This window comes from Cervus canadensis, chromosome 26 (assembly GCF_019320065.1).
Source record: "Cervus canadensis isolate Bull #8, Minnesota chromosome 26, ASM1932006v1, whole genome shotgun sequence".
Taxonomy (NCBI): Eukaryota; Metazoa; Chordata; class Mammalia; order Artiodactyla; family Cervidae; genus Cervus; species Cervus canadensis.
This window is the reverse complement of record NC_057411.1, coordinates 21,584,197-21,603,702: the sequence shown is the minus strand read 5'-3', so window position 1 is coordinate 21,603,702 and position 19,506 is coordinate 21,584,197. Positions and strand designations below refer to the sequence as shown.

The 19,506-nt window shown below is 35.9% G+C and overlaps 1 pseudogene; it reads left to right on the top strand.

The window, feature by feature from the left end:
* The first annotated feature begins 1,227 nt into the window (after nt 1-1,227).
* LOC122428272 lies at nt 1,228-19,008 on the top strand (annotated as a pseudogene).
* Nucleotides 19,009-19,506: the final 498 nt, after the last annotated feature.

The window sequence follows — 19,506 nt, the reverse complement described above, 5'->3', positions numbered from 1 at the left end:
TTTCTGTGACCTTGACACCATTCTCATCAGATTAAATGACTTCCTTAATCTTTATAGAGTATATTTCTGAATGCCCCCTTTTTTATGCATATGTGGTTTCTTTTACCCAGAGTGTTCTTTAAGTTGTTCATCTGCCAATCTTGAATTCACTTGTGAAGTTCAAGTGACAAAGCACTTCTTTCATGAAGTCTTCACTTAACACTCCTCAGACAGGAGTTTCTGGCTGTGAGTTCTGAAAGCAATTTAATTGCAGTTTCCTGTGTGTAACCATCTGTTATCTTAAAAGCACACTGCTTTTTACAGTGCCTTATAATGCCATTTCACATTTTATTCTGAATTATAATTAACAATTTTACTGAGAGTCACTTAATACTAGGTCATCCAAAAGCCAAAGGCTTTATAACTCATGGTGGAAACATCGGCACTTACAAGGACATCTATCATGAGATCCCTATGGTGGATATCCCTGTGTTTGCTGATGAATCTGATAACATCGCCTGATGGACCACAGCACACCAGGCTTCCCTGCCCTTCACCATCTCCCAGAGTTTGCTCAAGCTCATGTCCATTGAGTCAGTGATCCTACCAAACCATCTCATCCTCTGTCTTTGCCTTCTGCTTTAACTCCTCACTGTCATCAGTAGGCAGATCGTTCACACAAAAAAATCAATATGGCAATAGTGATCATAAATTATACAATTGACCAGTCAAATTTCATTGGTATCTTTAGTATTAATGCATTACACTCAAAAATCATAACACACATCCTCAGTCTTTGCAGACTGCAGGATTTCTGCTGCTTTTTCATTTTAGTCCAGAACTTTCCCAAAATAATTTACATTGGTTTGCAGTTGGTCATTTACTGTTTTTGCTGTTTCTCTGAGGGACACAATTGTTGTGACCTCATAACCCTCCATCTTGTTGATGTCACCTTATCTCTAATTCTGTGTCACAGCGACTGCAGATGCAAGAGCCTCTCACTTGCTATTGTTTTACACTAGTCGTCTTTCTCACAAAATATAATTGATGTGTGTGTACAAGATGGGTGACAGCACTGAAAAATCAATACTAAACACACTGTATCATCTCGAAGTGTTCTGCACTTTGTCTTTTCGTTGGATTTCCACTTCTGCTGACTATTCATGTAATCTACTTTTTTAAGGAATAGAAGTTATCATTTAACTTCTGGTTCATTTCTTCTGGATATAAGCCTGAGCAATAGCAAAAGTTTACAGTAATTATTTAAAAGTACTACATACGAGCAAGATGTCTATGAAAAGGCTCTCGCTTCTGCTGCTGCTACAGCTGACTTGCTACTTTAGCACTGGGAGTTGTGGAAAGGTGCTGGTGTGGCCAGTGGAATTTAGTCACTGGCTGAATATAAAGACAATTCTGGATGAACTTGTCACAGGGGGTCATGAAGTGACTGTTCTGATATCTTCAGCTTCCACTATTACTAATTCCAGCAAACCATCGACCATGAAATTTGAGACTTTCCCTGTATCTTTAACAAAAAACGATTATGAGAATTTGATGGAGTTTCTTCTTGAGAAATTGACGTATGCGGCGAAAGGTTCCTTTTGGACCTATCTTTCAGCAGTGAAAATGTCATTTTCGGAATTTTATGATGCTGCTATAACTATGTGTAAAGACGCTGTTTCCAACAAGAAATTAATGACAAAACTAGAGGAATCAAGGTTTGATATCCTTATTGCAGATGCCGTTGGACCCTGTGGTGAACTGCTGGCTGAATTACTTAAAATACCATTCATATACAGTCATTACACCTCACCTGGCCATATAATTGAGAAGAATAGCAGAAGACTTCCATTCCCACCATCTTATGTACCTGTTATGTTTTCAGAATTAAGTGATCGCATGACATTCATGGAGAGGATCAAAAATATGTTATGTACACTTTATTTTGACTTTTTCTTCCAGACATACAATGAGAAGAAGTGGAATCAGTTTTACAGTGAAGCACTAGGTAAGTTGGGCTTCCTGACAGCTCAGTGGTAAAGAATCTACTGCCAATGCAGGAGACACCAGTTCGATCCTTTGGTCAGGAAGATCCCTTGGAAAAGGAAATGGCATTCCATTCCAGTGTTTTTGCCTGGGAAATCCCATGGACAGAGAAGCCTGTTGGGCTATATCCCACGGTGTTGAAAAGAGTCAGTGGTAACTTAGCAACCAAACAACTAGGTAAGTCATGTTTTTAGTTGGTTTCATTAAGTCCTATTTTTCCTAGTGCCTTGGAAGTTGAGTTTGTATAAATATAAATTCACAAAAATTTATCTCAAATAAGTGAAACAGTGAAATAAAAATATTAAATGACCCTCAATCTAACAAATATTATGAAAACACTTAAATTATAGGGTAGGGTAAAGCCCATTACTAGTATCAGATACCAGGAAGTCATTTACCACAAATTGAAGTACCTAGGATTTCTGCAAGTGACTATCCAACTTACAAAATTCTTCTTTTTTTAACTTAAAATCATTAGGAATCTCATAAACTGTCTTGATAAATGAAGACATGTACATTGAGAGTTATACACATATTTGTGGTTCAAATATCCTGTTAGCTTTTAGAAATTGTTTCTACTTGTGTAGAAACAGATGTTTTCCAGATATATTTTATTATCCTATACTATGCTATGTTATATATTTATCAAACAACAGATACATTCAAACATCTTTGGCCACAACATCTCAAGTTGCTTTACAAAAATTATCTGATATACACACATGACAATAGTCTCATTTGATCAAACATTTGTTGGTTTTCTTTTTACTTTCAGGAAGACCTACTACCTTATCAGAGACCATGGGGAAAGCTGAAATGTGGCTCATTCGAACCTACTGGGACTTTTCATTTCCTCGTCCACTACTCCCAAATGTTGAATTTGTTGGAGGCCTCCACTGCAAGCCTGCCAAGCCCCTGCCCAAGGTCACCTACTCCTCCTTGCTGTTCTTTGTGAATGTTGTGTTTTCAATAGGAATCATTCTGTATTCTTTCTTTGGAATGTTTGATTACAGGTAGTCAGATGTGGGAACCTGGATAAAGTGACCTTCCACCTAGAAAGTGATGTATTTCTATATCAACACAGCTATCTGGATTTCATTATCATTACAGAATAAACTCCCTAGAGTACATTGGACACTTTAATAATACATCAATTAAATACAACTTCATTATTCAACAAATAGAGAAGCATCATTCATTAAAGAACATTTATATTATACTTTTACATAAAAATATATATTTTATATAAATAAAATAATAGTTTTATTATCATCTGGTGATGCCATCCAACCATCTCATCTCACTATAATATGTTACATTACTATTGTATTATAATTATTATAGGATAATTTTGTATATAGCATATTCCAGAAGTGATTATGAACATAGACAAATGGTGTAGGCACAGTTTCTACCACCTGACAGTCCACCTGGAATGACAGAACACAATCAAACTGTAAAAAATGTTATAATATGCAAAGACCAGAGTGTTAAAGAAATATTCAGCATGAATCATAGAAATTATCTCTGATTCATAGAAAATTATGAGATATGAAGAATGCTCAGAAATAAACAGAAGGAATAGGGCAGGGGTGGAAGAAGATAATGGGCTTCCCTCATAGCTCAGTTTAAAGAAGATGTAAAAGAAATTAGGTGGAGTAGTAATGACAGTTGCCAAGAAGTCCAAGTTTAGTCTAGATAGGAAAAGGCTGAATAAAGAATAAGATGATGCTGATGAGGTAAGTTGCAAACAGATAATTATAAAGATTTGAAACATCTAGTAGGGGCATTGGGAAGAATATTGAAAGGATTAAGAAAGAAAGAGATGGTGGTGGTGGTTTAGTCTCTAAATCGTGTCAGACTCTTGCAATCCCATGGACTATCGACTGCCAGGCTCCTCTCTCCATGGGATTCTCCAAGTGTGAATACTGGAGCAGGTTGCCATTTCCTTCTCCAGAGGATCTTCCCAACCCAAGAATCGAGCCCGGGTCTCCTGCATTGCAGGCAGATTCTTTACTGACTGAGCTATGACAAAAGCCCTGAGAAAGAGATAGTCATATATAACGTAAAAATAAAAAGCAAGACGTAGTCACTGGGTTGGATTGTAAATGGTTAACAGTAGGAAGAGACCATTTAACAGATTGTTGCTAGATACAGACAATAATGAGTGAAAACTAGAGTACGGTGTTCCCAGAGATATCACATTAACTCATTTTTTTCTTTATTTTAAATTAATTAATTTATATTAATTGGAGGATAATTGCTTTACATTACTGTAGTGGGTTTTGCCATATATTGACATGAATCCAGATGATTTACTTTAAATAAATTTAAATAAATCTCTAGGTTGGGGATAAAAACATATATTTATATATATATACTCATTTATATTGTTGGAAAAAGGCATTTATTTTAACTAGTGCACTGGTGAAAAGCCTTAAAACTTACAAAAATACTTTAGTATTTCATCTTCTTCATCTGATCATCAAAACCTTAAAACTTCCTAACATTAAAAAGCTTACATTAAATGCTGCTGCTGCTAAGTCACTTCAGTCATCTCTGACTTTTTGTGACACTATAGACTGTAGTCCTCCAGGCTCCTCCGTCCACAGGATTCTCCAGGCAAGAATACTGGAGTGGGTAGCTATTCCCTTTTCCAGGAGGTCTTCCTGACCCAGGGATCAAATCCTGGTTTCCTGCACGCCAGGCAGATTCTTTACCATCTGAGCCACTAGGAAAGCCCAAACAATGTTAGATTATACTAAATCAGATATACTAAAATATTTACTTGGAAAAAACCAAACATAATAAGATCACAGTTTTCTTGAAGGTTAAAAAAGTATAAGCTAGAATTACAATTTTCAGGATGTATATCATAGTGTATATTTGATTATAGGAATAGAGTAAAGTTTAAAATGAAAGCACAGATTTTAGCATAATGTCTTCAAGGTCCACCCATGTTGTCAAAAATGGAAGGATTTCCTTCTTTCTCGTGGGTGAATAACATTCCATTCTGAGCATGTGTGTCTGTCTGCGTGTGTGTATGTCTGTGTGTATCTATGAAACATCTTTAAATAATTCATCCATAGGTGGGCACTTAAGTTTTTTTTCCCTTAGCTAATTGTGAATAGTGCTGCAGTCAATATGGGAGCACATATACCTCTTCACTATCCTGTTCTTATTTCCTTTGACTATATACCCGGAAGTACAATTGCCAGATCATACAATAGATCTATCCTTAATTGTTTTAAGATCCTTCAATTTATGTTCCATAAGGGCTAAACCAATTTACATTCCCACTGAGAATGTAAAAGCTTTCACTTTTCTCCACATTCTCACAACACTTTTTTCTTCTTTGTTATAGACTTTCTAATAGGGGTGAGGTAATATTTGATGATTTCTGATTGTGATTTTGAAATACATTTCCCAGATGATTACTGATGTTGAGTATCAGGAGTATCACTTCACTGATTAAATTTATTTCTAGTTATTTCCTTGCTTTTGATGCTATTGTAAATTGGATAGTTTTTTTTCAGATGTTTCATTAATAGTACACAGAAATGAAGTAGAATTCTATATAGTGATTTTATATCTTACTAATTTACTGAATTTGTTAATTAGTTCAGGTTTTTTGTTGTTGTTGAATCTGTGAGATTTTCTGTACAAAAAAAAAAAATCATGTCCTCTGTGAAAAATAAAAATTTTACTTCTTCCTTTCCATTTAGGATGTCTTTTATTTCTTTGTCTCACCTAGTTGCTCTAGCAAGAACTTCTACTACTATATTGAATCAGTGTGGGAGTAGGCATCCTTATTTTCTTTCTGATTAGAGAAAAAGCTTTCAAGTGTTCACTGTTGAGTATAATGTTAGCTTTGGGTTTCTCATATACGTTCTTTATTACACTGAGATATTTTCCTTCTATACCCTATATGTTGAGGGTTTCAGCATGAAAGAATGTCATACCCTGTCAAATGTTTTTTGGACATCTATTGAGATAATCAAGCTATTTTATAGTTCATTCTATTTATCCTTGCAACCCAGAGATAAATCTCACTTGGTCTTAGTATATAATTCTTTTAATGTGTTCTTGAATTTGGCTTGTTGATATTTTGTTGAGAATTTTTGCATCACTACTCAATCTGGATATTGACTTTAGTTTTATCTTCTTGTAATGTCAGTATCTATTTGGTATCATGATCATGATGATGACCTTGTAGGATGAGTTTGGAAATGTTCCTACCTTCCTCTTTAATTTTTAAAGATTTTTTTTGAAGAACTGGCATGAATTTTTCTATAATATTTCATAGAATATGTCAGTGAAGCCATCAGGTCCTGGGCTTTTGTGTGTTGATAGGTTACTGATTACCAATTCAATTTCTTTACTTATTAGGAGTGTTCAGATTTTCTACTTCTTCCTGATTCAGTCTTGGTAGGTTTTGTTTTTAAGAAGTTCTCCACTCTTCTCATATATGTATTAATAATTTCTTAGCTTGTAATTATTCATGGTAGTCTCAGAAACCTATGTATTTTTTCAGTATCAGTTGTAATGTCTCCATTTCATTTCTAATCTTATTTATTTGAGTCACTTTTTTTCTTGATTAGTCCAACTAAAGGTTTTCAATTTTGTTTATCTTTTTGACAAGACACAGAAGAACAAATACTGTAAGATGTCACTTGTATATGAAATCTAAAAATGCCAAACTTGTAATAACAGGGAGTAATATGGTGGTTGCCAGGACCGAGAGGTGGGAGAAGAGGAGAAATGTTGTTTAAGGATACAAATTTGCATTTCTTAGTAAATAAGTACTAGAGATCTAAGGTACACAGTAGTGAATATGCATACATGCCCAGTCATGTCTGACTCTTTGCGACCCTGTGAACTATAGCCAGCCAGTCTCCTCTGTTGATGGGATTTCCCAGGCAGGAATATTGGGGTGGGATGCCATTTGAAATTTGGAATTATTCTAGTATAGAAAGTAACTTCTCTTTAATCAGAAAGGCTCAAGGACTACAAAGCAAAATAATTCAGAAACAATTCCAGGCAAATATGGATTCAGGAGGAGCTTTATTTAGGTAGAAGTGAATTACTCAAAGGCTGACCAGACCTGTGCTGCAGGAAGCCCTGGACACCTCTTCCTCTGTGGAGCAGGTGCCCCCAGCGGGACTCATTGAAGTCATGCTGAAGGTCCTTCACTGCAGTTAGACATAGCCCATCCATCTGTGACATTCATTATATAAGTTCAGGACAAAGGTATGATATGTAAAGACACACAGCAGTATGGTCGCTCAAATAAGTAACTATACAAGAGTAACTTTGGATTATAAACAGAACTCACAGAACTATTTCCTAGAACACCCAAGCTATAATAATTGACTCCTCAAGTCAGTAGTTAGTAATTTAGACGGAGAGTTTGGAAATCATGACAAAGTTTAAGGTGAAGGATAGGATTACAGAGCTGAATGAATGACATAAAGTGATTAGGATCATATTTTTTTTTTCATAGTGCTCATAGTCAGGAAATGAAATATTGATGAATAACCTAAAATAATTCTCAAAAAGCCTGTCTGGAATAAATAAATGATTTAGTAGAATTATAACAACAAAGAACCAAAGGGAGTTGAATCCTGCAAGTAACTTCCTTCCAAGAATCTATGTTAGTAATTAACATCATGATTAATGAAGAGCCTCAGGATAATATAGCTTAATAGTATCTTCTTGTCACTACTGAGTACTGGCTCTATCTTATTTCCTGCTTATACAGAAACACATTTGCACAAATACATATAATGGAAGAATTTGACCTCATATCACCCATTCCTTTCCCAGGATCTCAAGGACGAAAAATACTTTTTTTTAAAAAAAAAGGGAACATTTAAAAAAATAATATGAAGTTCCCCCCAAAAAATTTTTAATGATTTTTTTATTGCTGAATATTTATTAACACAACTGACCAAAGTCCAAGAGGTGAAGTTAACATGTTCAAGAGAATTGGGGGAATGGGGTGGGTGAGGGAGGGAAATCACTCTATTAGCTAACTGTATAGTATGTCATAAGAATAATGTGCACATTCTAACATAAAACCTGTCTATGCATAGAGCTCAGCAGTTCCTTTCCTGGGTTTATATCCAAAATAATTGAAATTGGGATCTCAATGAGATATCTGTACAACATATGCATAAAAGCTGTATTCAAAGGAGCCAAGAGGTTGAAGCAACCCAAATGTCCATCAACAGAGGAAGCAATAAACAAAATGTCATATATACAAACAATGGAATATTACTCACCTTTAAAAGGAAATTCTGACACATGTCACAACATCAATGAACCTTACATTAAGGGAAAATAACTAGTCAGAAAAAGACAAATACTGTACAATTCAACTTATAAGAAGTATCCAGACTAATCTCACTTACATAAACAGAGGAGAATGAAATTTGCCAAAGGCTGGAGAAAGAGGAAAGTAGAGTTTCTTAATGATCACAGACTTCCAGTCTTGTCCGATGAAACAGTTCTGGAGATTGGTTGCACAATGTGAATATACTTAACACTAATATACTATACACTTAGGAACAATTAAGAAAGCAAATTTTATGCCATGTGTATCTTACCACAATATATTTGTAGGAAATGACTACTCTAGTATCTTGAGCAATTTCTGATTTTCTCTCTTTAGTTGCTTGTAGCAATTCCTTCAATAATGTATGCTATGCTGCTGCTCTTTTGTGATGAAGCAAATTCTTTTTTCACAGGAAATGGAAGAGTTTGTGCAGATGGTATTGTGTTTTCTTTGGGGTCAATGGTCAGTAACATGTCAGAAGACAGAGCCAAGGTGATTGCATCAGCCCTCGCTCAAATTCCACAAAAGGTAGATACAATAACTTAGTCATGGAAAACTATTTAATGAGTCTGTTAAACTCTGTAAAGATCTGATTTTAGACATTTACTATCAGAAAGGTAAATAATATGATAGCAGCAATTTATCTCATATCTATACATATGCATAGATATGTATATATAAACCAAAATATACAGGGCAGGTGCTACTGCAGTACAGGGAGTGCCTTTGATCCATGATAATTTTAATTATTCAACATAGTAATCAAAAGAATGATATTTAAGAGACACAGTGTGACTTTTGGTGTTATTAATACAATGGTAGCATGGGCAGGAAGATTAACCAGTAAATTCTGCTTTGTCACTTGTTCCTTTTCCTTGAAGGACTCCTGAGGACACAACAAACACAGATGCTCTCGGGAGTTAAATTTTAACAATAAATGTAGTCATGCGATATTGATTCAAGTCAAACAATTACACTGTTCATTGTTTTTGAAAGTAGTGCTTAATAATTTGTAATTTAAAAGAACATACTTCTTTGACAGCACTAATTAACTTATTATTAAAAATATTTACTGTTCTTGTTCAGTCATTAAGTTATCTGAATCATTGCAATCCCATGGACTACAGCATGCTAGGCTCCCCTGTCCTTCACTATTACCCAGGGTTTGCTCAGATTCATGTCCATTGATTTAGTGATGCTATCTAACCATGTCATCCTCTGCCAGCCCTTCTCCTTTTGCCTTCAACCTTCCCCAGATCAGGGTCTCTTCCAATGAGTTATCAGGTGGCCAGAGTATTGGAGCTTCAGCATCAGCACTTCCAATGAATATTCAAGATTGGGTTCATTAAAGATTGACTGGTTTGATGTCCTTGCAGTCCAAGGGATTCTCAAGAATCTTCTCCAGCACCACAATTGAAAGGCATCAAATCTTCGGTGCTTAACCTTCTTTAAGGACTTCCCTGGTGGCTCAGATGGTAAAGCATATGCCTACAATGTGGGAGACCTGGGTTCTATCCCTAGATCAGCAAGATCCCCTGGAGAAGGAAATGGCAACCCACTCCAGTACTCTTGCCTGGAAACTCCCATGGATACAGGAGCCTGGTAAGCTGCAGTCCGTGGAGTCCCAAAGAGTCAGACACGACTGAGTGACTTCACCTTATCTTACCTTACCTACCCTTCTTTACTGCCCAACTCTCGTATCCATACATGATTACTGGAAAAAAAAATGGCTTTGATTATATGGACCTTTTTTGGCAGACTGATGTCTCTGCTTCTAATACTCTGTCGAGATTTGTCTTAGCTTTTCTTCCAAGAAGCAAGTGTCTTTTCATTTCATGGCTGCAGTCACAATCCACAATGATTTTGGAGACCAAGAAGATAAAATATGTCACAGCTTCCACATTTTCCCCATATATTTGCCATGAAGTGATGGGACCAGATGCCATGGAGTTATTGTTTTGAATGTTGGGTTTTAAGACAGCTTTTTCACTCTCCTCTTTCACCCACATCAGGAGTCTCTTAGTTCCTCTTCACTTTCTCCTACTGGAGTGGTATCATCTGCATATCTGAGGTAGTTAATATTTCTTCCAGCAATCCTGATTCCAGCTTGTGAGTCACCTAGCCCAGTATTTTACATAATGTACTGTGCATATATAAGTTAAATAAAGAGAGTGACAATATACAGCTTTTCTGTACTTCTTTCCCTATTTTGAACCAGTCTGTTGTTTCATGTCTGATTCTAACTGTTGCTTCTCGACCTGCATACAGGTTTCTTAGGAGGCAGTTAAGCTGGTCTGGTATTCCCAACTCTTTAAGAATTTTCCACAGTTTATTGTGATCCACACAGTCAAAGGTTTAGTGTAGTCAATGAAGCGAAAATAGATGTTTTTCTGGAATTCTCTTGCTTTTTCTATGACCTAATGAATGATGGCAATTTGATTTCTGGTTCCTCTGCCTTTTTGAAACCCAGATTGCATATCTGGAAGTTCTTGGTTCATGTACTGCTCAGGCCAAGTAAATGATTTTTGAGTATTACCTTGCTAGCATGTGAAAGGAAAATAATTTTGCAGTAGTTTGAACATTCTTTGGCATTACCCTTCTTTGGGTTTGGAATGAAAACTTGCCTTATCCAGTCCTGTGGCCACTGCTGTGTTTTCCAAATTGGCTGGCATAGTGAGTGCAGCACTTTAACAGTATCATCTTCTAGGATTTGAAATACCTCAGCTGAAACTCCACTAGCTTTTTTCATAGTAATAGTTCCTAAGGTCCCATTTTCTTCACACTCCAAGATGTCTGGCTCTAGATGAGTGACCGCACCATCACGGTTATCCACGTTATTAAGGCCTCTTTTGTATAGTTCTTCTGTTTATTCTTGCCACCTCTTCTTAATATCTTTTGCTTCTGTTAAGTCCATACAATTTCTGTCCTTTATAGTGCCCATCTTTACATGAAAGGATCCCTTGGTACCTCTAACTTACTTGAAGAGCTCTCTAGCTTTCATATCCCATTGATTTCTCTATTTCTTTGCATTGTTCATTTAAGAAGGCCTTCTTTTCTCTCCTATCTATCCTCTGGAATTCTGCATTCAGTTGAGTATATCTTTCTTTCCCTTTCTCCCTTGGCTTTCACTTCCCTTCTTTTCTCAGCTATTTATAAAGCCTCCTCAGATAACCACTTTGCCTTCTGGCATGTCCTTTTCTTTGGAATTGTTTTTATCACTGCCTCCTGTACAATGTTACACACCTCTATCCACAGTTCCTCAGGCACTCTGTATATCAGATATAATCCTTTGAATCTATTCATCACCTCCCCTGTGTAATTTTATGGGATTTGATTTCTGTCATACATGAATGCCCTAGTAGTTTTCCCCACTTTCAATTCAAGATTTTCTTCAATTCAAATCTGAATTATACACTAAGGTGCTTATGATCTGAACCACACTCAACTCCAGGTCTTCTTTTGCTGACTGCATAGAACGTCTCAATTTTCAGCTGTAAAGAATATAATCAATCTGATTTTGATATTGACCATCTGGTGATGTCCATGTATAGAGTCATCAGTTCTTAGAAAAGGAAGTTTACTATGACCAATGAGTTCTCTTGACTAAAGTCTGTTAGCCTTGCCTGCTACTTTTAGTACTACAAGGCCAAACTTGCCTGTTATCTTAGATATCTCTTGACTTCTTACTTTTACATCCCAAACCCTATGATGAAAAGACTTTTTCTTCTTTTCTTCTTCTTCTTCTTTTTTTTTTTTTTTTAGTGTTAATTCTAGAAGACCTTGTAGGTCTTGCTGAATCAATCAACTTCAGCTTCTTCAGCCTTAGTGACTGTGGCATAGACCTGGATTGCTGTGATGTTAAATGGTTTGCCTTGGAAATGAAACAAGATCATTCTGTTGTTTTTGAGATTGCACCCAAGCACTGCATTTCTGATCTTTTTGTTGACTGTGAGGGCTACTCCATTTCTTCTATGGGATTCTTAACCACAGTGGTAGATATAATGGTCATCTGAAATAAATTCACTGAACTTGTCCATTTTAGTTCTTGGATTCCTGAGATATTGATGTTCATTCTTGCCATCTCCTGCTTGGCCATGTCCAATTACCTTGATTTTATTGGTCTAACCTTCCAGGATCCTATGTTCTTTACAGCATCAGACTTTCACCACCAGACATCTACAACTGAGCATCTTTTCTTCATTGGCCCGGTCACTTCATTCTTTCTGAAACTCTTAGTAATTGCCCTGCACTCTTTCTCAGCAGCATATTGGACACCTTCTGACCTGGAGAACTCATCTTCCAGTGTCATATATTTTTGCCTTTTCATATTATTCATGCAGTTCTCATGGCAAAAATACTGGAGTGGTTGGCCATTCTCTCCTCCAGTGGACCACACTTGTCAGCACACTCCACTATGACCCATCTGCCCTTGGGGTGCCCTGCATAACATAGCTCATAGCTTCATTGAGTTACACAAACCCCTTTACCATGACAAGGATGTGATCTATGAAGGGGGTAATAAATTATAAATAAGCCAAAATATTAATCTTAAGAGATTGATTGCATACATTTTCCTCTTTGTAATCAAAACATGTAAAATTCTAATAAAATAACTTCCCATTTTAACTACTTGATATAATTAAACTTTTTTATAACAGTCAAAATAAATAAATCAGTGACCATTAAATCTGAAAATAGCACTCCATATAAAGAAAGCAAATAAATGTGTAGGTTACATGTAATCTGCCACCAACTTATTGTGATAGAAAAAAAATCAGCTATCCATGGAAGAACAGTTGTGATAAACTTAGACAGCATATTAAAAAGCAAAGACATCACTTTGCCCAGAAAAATCCACATAGTCAAAGCTATGATTTTTCAGTAGTCATTTATGGATGTGAGAGTTGGACCATAAAGAAGGCTGAGTGCCTAAGAATTAATGCTTTTGAATTGTGGTGCTGGAGAAGACTCTTGAGAGTCCCATGGAGTGCAGGATCAAACTAGTCAAACCAATGGAAATTAGCCTTGAATATTCATTGGAAGGACTGATGCTGAAGCTGAAGCCCCAATACCTTGGCCACCTGATGCAAAGAGATGACTCATTGAAAAAGACCCTGATGCTGAGGAAGATTAAGGGCAGGAGGAGAAGGGAGTGATAGAGGATGATTTGGTTAGATAGCAACACCAAATCAATGGATATGAATATGAGAAAATTCTGGGAGATAGTGAAGGATAGGGAAGACTAGCATGCTGCAGTCCATGTGCTGCAAAGAGTTGGACACTACTTAGTGACTGAAAACGAACAACAAAACAGTTTTTTAAATATTTGAGTTGGTCATTGAAAATCTCACTTGTCTGTGCCATCATGTGTACATAATTAACACATCAAACATAGGTATTCCTATTTATGTCTTTGTATTAATAGTTACCATTACTTAATATGCCTTCATATCCTTACATGTCATGTGGAGGACATGTAATTCTATGTATTTGAGTCAATTTAGAAATTATTAGTATAACTTTGATGTTCAACTCATAGAATAAGGTATTTCTTTTACCTTTAACAGGTTCTATGGAGATATGATGGCAAAAAACCAGATACCTTAGGACCCAACACCCGGTTGTATAAATGGCTTCCCCAGAATGACCTTCTTGGTGAGACTTGTCAGAACAAATAATGAAAACATGAAACAGCTGAGCAGAGTGAGAATGCTTCAACAGGAAACAAACTTACAAAGCAATTATTCAAACACTGAAAAAGAAAACTTTACTACTTTATTATAATTTTCTTTGCTATGGGAAAAAAGGAGAATATATAAAAGTTGTCATTTTATTCTACATAGTCACATCCCTTACAGCCAGAATCTTTACTTTAGCTGTAATTGCTTCTCACAGTGAACTTTTCAGTAACTTCCTGGATTGTTGTTCTGTCTCTGAATTCTTTCCTTATACTTATCTTTTCCATTCTGTAGAAGTATGTTAAAAGCTACTAAAAATAAGAACTCTCCTGCCATTACCAGTGACTCTCAATTTTCTGTAAGAAATAATTCACAATCATTTCTGTGAGTCAATAGCACACTTCAAGATAAAATTTAGCTTTTCCTTCCTGTGGTTCCAGTGCCACTAACATTATCCTTCTTTTCCCCTGACACCATTCCTATCAAACTAAATGACTTCACTATGTCTTTAGGAGAATAAATTCCCGCATGCCTTCCTCCTTGTTTGCACATGTGGTTTCTTTTACCCAGAATGTTCTTTCAAGTTGTTCACCTGCCAATCCTGGATTCATTTGTAATGTTCAAGTGACTAAGTGCTTCTTTCACAAAGTCTTCATTTACCCCTTCAGCAGACATTGCCGTTTCTTCTCTGAGTTCTGAAAGCAAATTAAAAGCACTTTCATATGCGTAATAATCTCTTATCTTTAAGATACTGTTTCTTCCAGTGCCTCATAATACTCATTTCTCATTTTATTCTGAGTTATAGTTAATAATTTTACTGAAATCGACTCAATCCTAGGCCATCCAAAAACCAAAGCCTTTATAACTCATGGTGGAAGCAATGGCGTTTATGAGGCCATCTATCACGGGATCCCTATGGTGGGCACTCCTTTGTTTGCTGATCAAGATGATAACATCGCTCGAATGAAAACCAAGGGAACAGCTGTCAGGTTGGACTTGGAAACAATGTCAGCAAGTGATTTGCTCAACGCATTGAAGGAAGTCATTAATAATCCTTCGTGAGTACATATATGTGTGTGTGTGTGTGTGTGTGTGTGTGTATATATATATATATATATATATATTTTTTTTTACTAGCTAATCCTAAAGAAGTTCTCATCTGAAGACCAGGGACTCAGCCATGTGTCTTCACATAAGCACAATGAGGTGTAAGATTTGCTCAATGCTTTGAAAACAGACAATAATAACGAGTTGTGAGTGTCACATTCAGATTTTTTCATGGTTTTATGGAAAAGGTTTGTCAGTGGTTTAAAGATAGTGGAGAAATTTTGACAAACTTAATCATTAGAATGCGAAGAGCCACTGAAATGGTAATAGAAGGATTAAGAAGCACTGAGAACAGTTACTGTAGGGAACCATGAATGCTGTGGATCCTCATCTGCCCACTTTACTCTCTTTCAGCATGTGAACTTCTCAAAGGTTTTAAACTCTTAAAAGATGGTTTATTTTCAGTAAACCACCATGACATAATCCATTTCAAATTCCAATTGCATTTAATATTTTCCAAGTTTTCTATGCTAATATTTTGACTCCATCTCTGATAAATGATAAACAGCTATAACTTTCTAATTACCCAGTTTCAACTATGTATATACTACTTATAAAGGTGGGTATATTCTTGGGGCTATTTTTTTACTGTGGTCATTTTGTCTTGTTTGGAAGAATTATAAAATCTAAACATAATTGACTTGGGAAGAGTATGCTGATGTGAAAAAGTGAAAGTGTTGGTTTCTCAGCTGTGTTGGACTTCTTAGGACCCCATGGACTGTATCCCACCAGACTCCTCAGTCCGTGGAATTTTCCAGGCAAGAACATGGGAGTAGGTAGCCATTCCCTTCTCCAGAGGATCTTGTTGACCCGGGTATCAAACCAGGTCTCTGCATTGCAGGCAGATTCTTTACATCTGAGCCACCAGGGAAGCCCATATGTTAGGATATTCCTTTTTTAAAAAATGCTACACAATTTTTAAAGGTTATTTTCCATTTAAAGTAATTACCAAATAGCAGTTAAATTTCCAGTGTTTTACAACACCTCCTTGAGTTTATATTATTCCCAATAATTTTGCCTCCAACTTCCCCACCCGTGTGTTTCTACTCCCCCAAATCTGATAACCAATAGATTGTTCTCTATATCTGCTAGTCTGTAATAATATTTTGATTCCATTATTGATAAATGGTAAACAACTAGAATTTTCTAATTCACTCAATCACAACTATGTAGATACACCTTATAAATGTAAGTATATTCAGAGTTATTTTACTTGTGCTCATTTTTGTCTTATTTGGAATAGATAGTTATGTTGGGTTATCCCTATTTAAAAGCCACATTTTCTGAAAACAGAAATATTTGATTTCCAAATCACTTCAGGATATACATGAATTTCAATGACACAATTATATTAATATCACAAATATGATGTATATATTTCCTGTTTTTTATCATAATGACTTTGTAAATAAAACATTTTGAGAATGTGTCAGTAATGGCAGCAAAATGCATTTTGTATTTTATAAGCACTGTTATTTAAATTTAATTTTAGCACAGCTATTTTCCTAAGTGAACAGCATAAAAAGCACTTTTTTTTTTTAAAAGAAACAACTCTATCATTTGCTGTTTTTATGTAAATATACATATCTCTAGTATATTTATATGTCTTTTGAATTTTTAACAGTGTAGTGTTGGTGTCAAAAATGAAGACATACTGAATGTTCATGATATGCTACATGTTATATTCAGTAAAACAGTGTTACTTTACACATATTAAGTAACTTCTTTATTGTAGTCTATCCCTATTATATTAAAAATATATTTCCAGGATTACTGCAGTCTTCTCAAAAACCCAGTTCTCCTCCTGTGTTTTTGACAGAAAAGGGAGAATAGTTACTTCCATTGTTATTACTACATTGTCATGTAATAACACTTTGTGATTTAAAGTTCATGAGCTATATCTCTTTATTCTTCTTACTTGTCTATTAGTCTGACAGCATTTCAACAGTAGAAACAAGTGTGTCTGCAATCCTGAGAGTGAAATGTTGAGCCTTCTCCAGACTTTCTAGAACAAGAACCAGAACAACAATACTAGTAAACATGTACTGTCTACTGCATGCTAGGAATGCCTCTAAGAATCAATAAAATATTCTCAAAATAATTAGATAAGGTACTATTCCTAGCCATTTTATATAACAATGAAAAACTGAGAAACAGATTCTATCATGATTGAACCCTCCAAAGTAAAATTAAAAGCATAAAAAATTAAAAGGTTTTAAATTGTTAATAAAATTATTATTTTTTTTTTAAATCTGAGGAACAGAAAGAATAAAAAAGCAGCCAACAAAGAGTCAGGAATCAAACTGTCAATCTATTTCCACACTTTCAACCACCACTTTAATGTAAGATTAGCCCTGTCTGGATATGTCTCCAGACCTCATCACTGATTTACCTGCTATATCTGGATTATAACATTTTGAAATACATCTACCAGGTCTATTAACAATTCTTTATGAGATAATTCAAACTTTGGACAAACATATTACGAATTTCCTTTATTTCCCTTTGGGACAGCTCATTCCATTCTTCAGAATGTACAGTCTTGTTTTCTCCCATTTTCTGTCTTTTCTTTGTAGCTTGAAATGCTATGCATTTAAGAAATCCTAGCCCTTAAGCTAATATCTCAACAATCACCTTGGAAAAAATTATCTATTTTTCTTCCACTCTGTGTTGCACTCTGTGTTACCATCTGCAAGAAAATTTCACATATTTATCTATTATAGCTCATTCCATAAATGATCACTCTTTGATTTTCCTTCAGCTACAAAGAGAATGTGATGAGATTATCAGCCATTCAACATGATCAGCCGATGAAGCCCTTGGACAGAGCAGTCTTCTGGATCGAGTTTGTCATGCGCCACAAAGGAGCCAAGCACTTGCGGCCAGCTATCCATGACCTCACCTGGTTCCAGTACCACTCTTTGGATGTCATCGGGTTCCTGCTGGCCTGTGTGGCAACTGCCATGTTTGTCATCACAAAATGTTGTCTATTTTGTTGCTGGAAGTTTGCTAAAACAGAAAAGAAGGGGAAAAGAGGCTAGCTGTATCTGAGACCTCAGCGCAGGGGTCCCCAACCTCTGAGATCTAATGCCTGATGATCTGAGGTCGAGCTGATGCAATAATAGAAATAAAGTGAGCAATAAATGTAATGTGCTTGAATCGTCCCAAAACCATTGCTTCCTACCCCAGTCCATGGAAAATTTGTCTTCCTCAAAACCAGGGACCTAAAAGGTTTGGTTCTGCTGCTCTAACAGTTCTGCCTCATAAATAGAACTCCTCCATAAAACTATGTGGGTATGTATTGAAATTTATTATTTTAATACAAAAGTTGTACTAAAAAGATATGATTGAATTTAATGGTTTTTCACATGTTGAGTGTAGAAACAAGAACAATGGAAGTCTATTCATAGTATCAATATTACTTTGTAGATATTCAGAATTTTGTCTTCATTTCTGTATAAATTTTATAGCTTTTCCTTGCTATAGAAATTGTTCAATAATTGGAATTCTTTTGAAAGATTCACCCTTTACTTTTATTTGTGAGACCACTAATAGTTCTTCATTTTTATTGTGCATCTAGCCTCAACATCACTTTTTACCTAAAGCCATGGCAAGACACTTGCCTTCATCCAGTTAAACTCATTTGCCTTTGGAGTGTTTGTGGAATTAGAAGTATAGCAACTGCTACATGCTTCCTTTTATAAAATTGAGATATTTGCAAAAATCTTTAATTTCATGACCTAATTCTCTTTTTGTCATCCACCATTTATTCACCTATTATTTTGACTCCCATAATCAGCCTTTGCTAATGGATATAAGTTCTCAACTGTATGTTAGGAAAATTATAGCCTGAACTCTAAAGGGACTTTTGAATTTTCATTCTCTCCAAAGCTACCTGATTATATTTATGATTTTATCTATATCGATATACATAGCTAAATCTATGTATATTTTTACAAGTCAAGACACAGCACCACTTACTTGCAGATATGATGAAAAATTCAATGGGTTTGTTGAACATAGACTGAATTATTTGCTATTATATTATAATATGGGCTTCCCTGGTAGCTCAGCTGGTAAAGAAACCACCTGCAATGCAGGAGGTCCCAGTTTGATTCCTGGATTGAGAAGATTCCCCTGGAGAAGGGATAGGCTACCCACTCCAGTATTCTTGGGCTCCCCTGGTGGCTCAGATGGTAAAGAATCCGCCTGCAACAAGGGAGACCTGGGTTCAATACCACATTGGGAAGATCCCCTGGAGAAGGAAACAGCTACCAGCAGGCCAGTACTCTGGCCTGGAGAATTCCATGGACAGAGGAGCCTGGTAGGCTACAGTCCATGGGGTCTAAAAGAGTTGGA